The sequence below is a fragment of the Notolepis coatsorum genome (assembly GCF_963971535.1).
Source record: "Notolepis coatsorum genome assembly, chromosome: 4".
NCBI lineage: Eukaryota > Metazoa > Chordata > Actinopteri > Aulopiformes > Paralepididae > Notolepis > Notolepis coatsorum.
Window position 1 is genome coordinate 183747298 of NC_140168.1, and position 8874 is coordinate 183756171.

Consider the following 8874-nt stretch of genomic DNA (forward strand, 5'->3'; position numbering starts at 1 on the left):
GCTGCAGATTACTTCCAGAAAACGAAACAGCCATCTTTGTTGGGTCACAGAGAGTGAACGGAGCTAGTGAACTGTTTTATGCTCCAGTGTTAGTCAGTGGCAAGTACACATTGAGGGGGATGTTGGATTCTGGTAGTATGTCATGCACGCTCAGTGAGGAAGGTGAACAAAAGTTACAAACCGCTGGTGTTCTCCCTCGTGTCCAGCCGGCACCTGTGAATGTGGTGCTGGTTGGTTGTGGTGGCTTGACTACTCGACCAAAGTGTGTCTATGATTTGGAGATTGAAGTTTGTGGGTCAAAGTTTGTGGTTCCTACGTTGGTTGTGCCAGGTCAGAGAGACGAGTTTATAATTGGCACTAATGTAATCAAGTCCGTTCTCCAAAGGCTGAAGTCGACTGAAAAGTACTGGGAGCTTGTGTCCTGCAGAAACAGAGACCCTGAGTGTGAGAAGTTCCTTGAGCTCTTAAGCTGCACCTCCCGCTGGTCGGGCCCAGACCCGCCCGGGGTGATAGGCACAGTGAAGCTATGCCAGGCGGTTACCCTCCTCCCTCAGCAGGAGTATCTAGTGTGGGGGAAGCTACCAGCCAGTGCACATGTGTCTCCTGGGAGTACAGTCATTGTGGAGCCCACCTCAGCGAGGTCGGCCCCTCGCAACATCATAGTGGGGAGAGTGGTGACTCCCATGTGGGGCGACCGCTGGGTCCCCATGAAGGTCTTGAACCCGACACAGAGCCCCATCACACTCCGTCGTAATGCCAAACTGGCTGATGTCTCACCTTGTCTTGCTGTTGAAGATCTGTCCATCACTCAGGGCCTGTGTCAGCAGCAGTCTGGTGTCTCCAGCTCCTCCGCCTCTCCTGGCTCTTCGTTAGATGCTGAGCAGATGTTGGCCGACTGTGGACTGGAGGACGTGAACATCAAGTCATGTGATGTGTCTCCTGATGGGAAGAAGAGGCTAGCTGACCTACTGGTGACGTATCAAGATGTCTTCTCCAAGGACAAGCTGGACTGTGGAAAGGTCAAAGACTTTGTGCACCGTATCCACCTCTCGGACGACCGTCCGTTCCGCCTGCCCTTTAGGCGTGTCCCCCCAGCTGACTATCACAAACTGAGAGAGGTGTTGACTGAGATGGAGGTGAAGGGGATAATCTCCAAGTCGATGAGCGAGTATGCCTCACCTCTGGTCATGGTGTGGAAGAAGAATGGAGACCTCAGGATCTGTACGGATTTCCGCTGGCTCAACGCAAAGACCGTCAAAGATGCTCATCCGTTGCCCCATCAGTCCGACTGCCTTGCTGCCCTTGGTGGGAACGCTTTCTTTAGTACCATGGATCTGACCTCAGGGTTCTACAACGTCCCTCTCCATGTGTCTGACCGGCGGTACACTGCCTTCACAACACCACTGGGCTTGTACGAGTACAACAGACTCCCGCAAGGCCTGTGCAACAGTCCGGCATCTTTCATGCGTATGATGCTCGGCATCTTTGGCGACCTCAACTACTCCAGCCTCTTGTGCTACTTGGACGACCTGCTGGTGTTTGCGCCGTCTGAGGAGGAGGCGTTGAAGCGATTGGAGGTGGTCTTCTGCAGACTCAGAGTGAACAACCTCAAGCTCTCACAGAAGAAATGTAACTTCTTACAGAGGTCGGTCAGGTTCCTGGGTCATGTGGTCGATGCCAGTGGAGTCTCTGTCGACCAAGAGAAGGTCTCCGTCATCTCTGGCTTCCAGAGAGAGGATCTGATGGAGTCGGATGGCCGTACTCCCGCTCCGAAGAGAGTGAGATCCTTCCTCGGCATGGTGTTGTATTACCAAAATTTCATACATGGCTGCTCCAGTATAGCCAAGCCCCTCTTTGCCTTGACAGCTGGCCAGAAGAGAAAAGGGAAGACCAGTGCTGGTCGTACGAGAGCCGGTACGTTCCGGAAGCTGACTCCTGAGGACTGGACTCCCGCCTGTGAGACGGCGTTTGAGGAGCTCAAGAGGGCGCTCGTCGAATGTGTAGTGCTGGCTCACCCGGACTTTGAGAGGCCGTTCATCCTCTCCACTGACGCGTCGTTGGACGGTATTGGAGCAGTGCTCTCTCAAGTCCCTGTCGGGGAGGAGAAGGCCAGACCAATCGCCTTTGCGAGCAAGTCGCTCAGCCGCAGTCAAGCGAACTATCCTGCCCACAGACTGGAGTTCCTGGCCCTCAAATGGTCAGTGTGTGACAAATTCAGTCACTGGCTCAAGGGTCACAAGTTCACTGTGTGGACTGATAATAATCCACTCACGTACATCATGACCAAGCCTAAACTTGACGCATGCGAGCAGCGCTGGGTGTCCAAGCTGGCCCCTTACTGCTTCGACATCAAGCATGTGCCTGGGAGGCTGAATACAGTGGCCGATGCGCTGAGCAGAGATCCCTTCGTGAGGCCGCTCAGCCGGCGTCTCTTGACCGAGCCTTACTCCGCTCTTCTGGAGCAGGTGTGTGATGTGGAGAACAGGGGGGTGCAGGATATCTTCCGTCTGACATGCCAGCCCCAAGCTCTAGTGACCCCTTCTGGATGTGCGGTTGCTGATGTGTCCATGTCGGCGGATGAGACCTCCACGGTGCTTTCCTCCCAGGAAGACTGGGACTCTGCGCCAAGACACAGGGCAGTATCTATGGCGGGTCACCTGTCCACTGTTGTCACTGCCGACCACGACGCAGTCTCCTCCTTGTCGTTGGCCGATCTGCAGGCCCGCCAGCGAAAAGACGCCACCGTCTCCAGAGTCATCTTTTACGTTGAAAGGGGCCGCAGACCCTCCAGACGCGAGCGCTGCTATGAAGATCAGCCCGCCTTGAGGATGCTGAAGCAGTGGGAGAGGCTTGCTATGCAGAACGGCATATTGTACAGGGTTACGAAGGACCACATGACCAGGCACAAGAGGTTCCAGTATGTTCTGCCTGAGTCCTTGAAGTCGGAGGCGCTGTCTGGAGTGCATGACTTGGCTGGTCACCAAGGTCAACCTAGAACGCTGTCTCTCGTACGTCAGCGTTTCTACTGGTATGACATGGAGAAGGATGTGCGGGGCCATGTGAGGAACTGTCCCAGATGCGTACTCAGCAAGACTCCAGAGCCGGCGGCCAGAGCCCCTCTGGAGAGCATAATAACCTCTGCACCACTGGAGCTGGTGTGCATCGACTTCTGGTCAGCTGAAGATAAGAACAACAAGTCTGTGGATGTTCTGGTCATAACTGACCACTTTACAAAGCTGGCCCACGCCTTCCCCTGCAGAGACCAAACCGCAAAGAAGGTTGCTAAAAAGCTGTGGGACAACTATTTCTGTGTGTATGGCTTCCCACAGCGCCTGCATTCGGACCAAGGAGCGAACTTCCAGAGTGAGTTGATGGCGGAGCTGCTGGAGTTAGCAGGGGTCACGCAGTCCCGGACCACTCCGTATCACCCGATGGGGAATGGTGGCACTGAGAGATTCAATCGGACCCTGGGTGGAATGCTGCGCTCCCTGCCATCGGAGTCTAAGCACAGATGGCCCCAGATGGTCCAGAGCCTGACCTTCGCCTACAATTGTACACAGCATGAGACGACTGGCTTTGCCCCCTTTTACCTGATGTTCGGGAGGGTCCCGCGTCTGCCAGTTGATCTGCTGTTTAAGAATGTGCTCCAGGACGAGGTGGTCTGTGACTATGATGCCTATGTGAAGTCCCTGGCGGCCGATCTCCAGTCTGCTATGCTGTTGGCCCAGAGGCACACCTCAGTGGAACAGGGGCATCAGGCTGACCAGTACAACAAAAAGATGAAGGGCTTGCCCCTCTCGGTGGGTGATCGGGTCCTGGTGGCGAACAAGGGCGCCAGAGGGAAGCGGAAGCTGGCGGACAAATGGGAGCCGGACGTCTACACCGTCATCGCTTCCAGACCACAGTGCCACATATATCGGATCAGAGACCGGACTGGGCGGGAGAAGACAGTCCACAGAAACCTCCTGCTTCAGGTCAACTTCCTCCCCTTGGACGGGTCATTTGATGATGAGGGTCTAGCCGCGGACAGCGACACCTGTGCGCCTGGTGAAGCCTCCCTCTCAGTCATGCCTGAAGCTAGTGCCTCAGACGCGGACGGTGTGGCGGCAGAGCCTTCCATGGGAGATGGACCTGATGGGGGTCGCACCGCATCATGGGTGCAAGAGGAAGCCTCCCTCTCAGTCATGCCTGAAGCTAGCGCCTCAGACGTGGACAGTGTGGCAGCAGAGCCTTCCATGGGAGATGGACCTGATGGGGATCGCACCGCATCATGGGTGCAAGAGCAGTCTTCAGTGGAGAGTGAGGATGACGGGCTGCGTCCGTATTCCCCCCAGGGGATGTCCCCTGCTCTGAGTGAGCTTCCAGTGGCAAGTGCCGCCAGTCCCCCACTGTTGCTTGCTCCACCGAGTTCCCCCCCTGCTGTAGTCCAGCATGATGACAGTGTTGTGTCCACACAACCAGGGCGTACTCCTGAGCTAATGAGTGTCAGTGTGCCTGGTCAGAGCCAGGGTCCACAGACCACTGAACACTACACGTCCAGGTTCGGTAGGGTTATCAAGCCAGTCTTTCGGCTGATAGAGACAATGGTCCAACTTGAGAGTATGATGGGCTTCGAGCCACAAGCCTCTATCAGACATGTGTGAGGTCAGCTACAGTGTTGTGTATAGCACTTACGGCCTGATACAGTGTCCTTTGTGGTGATAAGGAGTAACAGTTTTATTTATGTGTATGTGCCCTCGTCATGGTATGGTCAAGTGTAGCTGGATGGTGTATAAGGCACCGTCGTTATCCCTGGAGGTATGGTGGGAGTTGGCCACTCCTAGTGCCCTCCTGGCCTTTTATTAGGTGACAGGTATCGTTGGATTGTTCCGCAGTGTGTGGTTCTCATAGTAAGCTTGTGACTAGTGTGACACGAGGTAGGCACAGTTTTTTTTTCTTCGATGTAGGTGTAATTCTGTGGGGTGAATGTAACAAGTGCCTTGTTGCCTTGTATAGATAATTACACCCCATCACAAAATACACTTTAATACATTCCACTAATACTCCTAAACGTTTTATTTTATTGATTTAAGTTGATTTCATTCCTTTCGTTTTGTTTTATTGCACTTTTGGGAGTTAAGGCTTTTATTTTGACATCGACACACTTACTTTTCTGGTCCTCCGGGACACACATCCTGCCTGCTGTCTCGCGGTGAGTCAGTCCCACCTGGAACTCCGTGAGGTGAGCACTAATTATTATGTTCAGTGAAAGACTTCGGTCTAAAAGTTGTTAAATATTGTACGTTACATTCCTAAAACTGTGAAACGAGTTTGTAATGTAACTAATGTTGTTAATATGTACCTGTGCAGTTGTTTTGTGGGAGGTTTGACTGGGTAAAATGCACTTTAATAGCATGTAGGAAGTTTGCACACACGTGCACTGTTAACATGGAGTTAATGCAGTCACGTCTTTTCTCAACCATAGCTCACGTGCTGCAGTGCAGATGACTATTCCTAATGCTGGTGCATTGTGTTGCCTTTGTAACCTAACAGGTATGTGTGTACAGTAGCTCCCATGTGTCCGTTTTGTATTCAATTGTGTATATTTTTCCAATGTAATTGTATATTAAAATGTGTCATTCTTATGAGCGAGTCCCACCTGGAACTCCGTGAGCTCACGTGCTGCAGTGCAGATGACTATTCCTAATGCTGGTGCATTGTGTTGCCTTTGTAACCTAACAGGAGGGAAATAAAGTCCGTCAACAGTCATCCATGTCTGTCGTCCTTAACACAACGCCGTCAGAGAGTACACCCATACTACACCGGTCACATAAACAAGACGAAAGTCTTTCTCTGGTCTGCAATCCGCCAATCCCTTAACAATTGTGTGTATTGAGCTGTACTGTATTGTACCCATTCTGCAATCTGTTAATACAATTTTCAATCAATCAATCAAACATCTTTTTTTGTTTTTAACATGATACAGCATGGCCGAAAGGGAGCAAGAAGTTTCCTGCCCCCTCAAGTGCACCTTACAGCTTCATACCATATATAATAATAATAATAATAATAATAATAATAATAATAATAATAATAATAATAATAATAATAATAATAATAATATAAAAATAATAATCATTACCATAATTATAATAACGTATAAGTTACATTACATACATTGCAGTGAAATGCTTGGTTCTGTATGAGCCCCTGTAAGTAAAAGCGGAAGAACACAATACAATATACAATATACAACCTATAGTACAATCTAAGTACAATGAAGTAAAAATGCAGAGGTACAATGAGGTGTGTATACGTGTGTGTGTGGGTGTGTGTGTGTGTGTGTGTGTGTTTTGTCTCCATGCATTTTATTCCAAGCTGTAGCCTGTTGGAGAGAACAGCTCAAGACAGAGATGCTTGGAGATCACTTGTTGACGGCCTATGCCCCAGAAGGGGTAGCAGGCGTAAGTAAGTAAAGTAGCCTGTTGTGGCATTGATTCCATGAGAACATATCCAGCAACACTACAGAGGTCACTGACTCACTCTAATGTGTTGTTTTGATGGGAGCAGGCTGTCATATTAGGGGATTGACAAACAGAGCATGACAACTAGTTGAATAATGCAGCTATTACATTCCACAGCATAACCTCCAAGCTCATTAGGCTGTTCTATTTATTTATTGTTATATATATATATATATATATATATATATATATATATATATATATATATATATATTATTTTTTTTTAACTCTTTCAGGTGTACGTTTTAAATATATATATATTTTTTACATTTTCTCAAAATTATATCTTAGAATTGTATCACTCAATAGCTTTCATGGCCATGTGTGACATCATCATTACATTTACATTTAGTCATTTAGCTGAGGCTTTTATCCAAAACAAATCACTAGCAGGGGTACATCCCTGGCAGCTAAGGGTCAGTGGCATTGTTTGTCAAATAGTGTCGAACTTGAGTGTTACACTCTGAGTACAAAGTAGTATCATATTAGCATGATAAGTATATTAGCATAGTAGTATAGACATATTAGCACGATATGGTAGTATACGTAGTAGCATAGTAGGTACATAATAGTAAAAAGACAGTAAGAAGGTTCGTTTTTTATATATACTTTTTTTTTTGTATATCCCATCATTAGAATTTTCAGTTCTCTCAATTCTATTAATAATTCATTATCTAAAATAAATGCTTTATGGACAAAACATAGGCTACATGAGAAGTGAGAGTCACAATGTTCTATATTGCTAATTGTGGCCAAATTTAAATTAAAATCAGTATCAGCAAACATTGTTGTTCATTGCTAAATGGCAAAATGGAGACTCTTGGTACTGTATGAAACCCACATATACTGCATTATAATCGTGATTAAAACGCAATTATAATTAATTACAAGTCGGCCTATTATGCCTATATAACGTCTTAATAATACTCATATAACTTTTCATAATTATTTATACCATGATGTATCACAAGTTCACAACACGTTATGGTCTCAAGGCCAGATCATAGTGCATTACGATGCCATATAGGCTAATAGGTATGACATTATAAACATTGCGGATAATGAGCAACACAACTGTCAAAGATGGACAACACGCTCATCACAGACAAGCTGGATGTAGCCAATTACTTAAACATCTTTTTCACAAACATAGCCACAACACTTGTAAACAAACTACCATCCCACTCAGGGCATTATGGGGTAGAACACATAGTAGAATACTACAAAAACGACTTCAAACTAGAAATGGTAACAACCGATGAGGTACTAAAAAAACTGAGTGCCCAGGCTCCAACCTAACAAGGCCACTGGCCATGACAACATCCCCTCCAAATTCCTCAGAGACGCAGCAGCCGCCATCACCCCAGTCATCACACACATAATAAACCTCTCCATAAAACAGGGACACGTCCCCAAGGACTTCAAAATTGCAAGAGTGACCCCTCTGCACAAAAAGGGCAGCAAATTAGACCCAGGCAACTACCGCCCTGTTTCTATTCTTACCTCTATCTCGAAAGTCATGGAGAAAATAGTATACAAACAGGTCGAAAAGTACCTGGCGGAAAAAAATCTAATCTACATATTCCAATCTGGCTTCAGAACATCCCACTCCACTGACACATGCCTTCTCTATTTGAACGACCACATCAAACAAGAGGTGGATGCGGGCAAATACTGCGGCATGGTCATGCTGGACCTACAAAAGGCCTTCGACCCTGTCAATCACTCCATTCTGATTGACAAGCTAAAAGCAATTGGTTGATAGTTTATCAGTGAGCTGGATGCAATCCTACCTGGATGCGTGTATCACTTCCGCAACGGATTTAGTCGGATTTCGGTTTCCGGGTTCGCCTGATTGGCCGTGACGGCCATGTGACACGCGTGGCACACCCTGCGGCAGCGGCAGCCCCTGCGGCAGCGAATCAGTCAGAGCAATATTGTCGCGCCATCTTCTGAGTGCAGACGCGCTGCTGTTTAAGCAGGATGAGAGAGCGTAGATTTCAGTGTGTATCATTTAATCATTTATCATTTAACATTTGAAAGGCATACATTGTTGTCATACAGAAGTACAGAATACTTTTATCCAAAATGCTTCTTAATGTTACTGTTAGAGACTGTGCTAGACAAGATAAGTATGAAATAAAATAGTATAGCATGTAAAATAGAAGTAAAAATAGAGGTCACGCTGTTCAGTATAGACATATGTACAATGTTCGATGCAGAATAGAAGTAACTGAGTTACCATACAATATACAATATACTATGCAATGTACTAATATACAATATGCTATAGTGCAGTGTTTCTCAAAGTGGGGGGCGCGCCCCCCAGGGGGGGCGCAGAGGCATGACAGGGGGGGGCCTTGAGATTTAA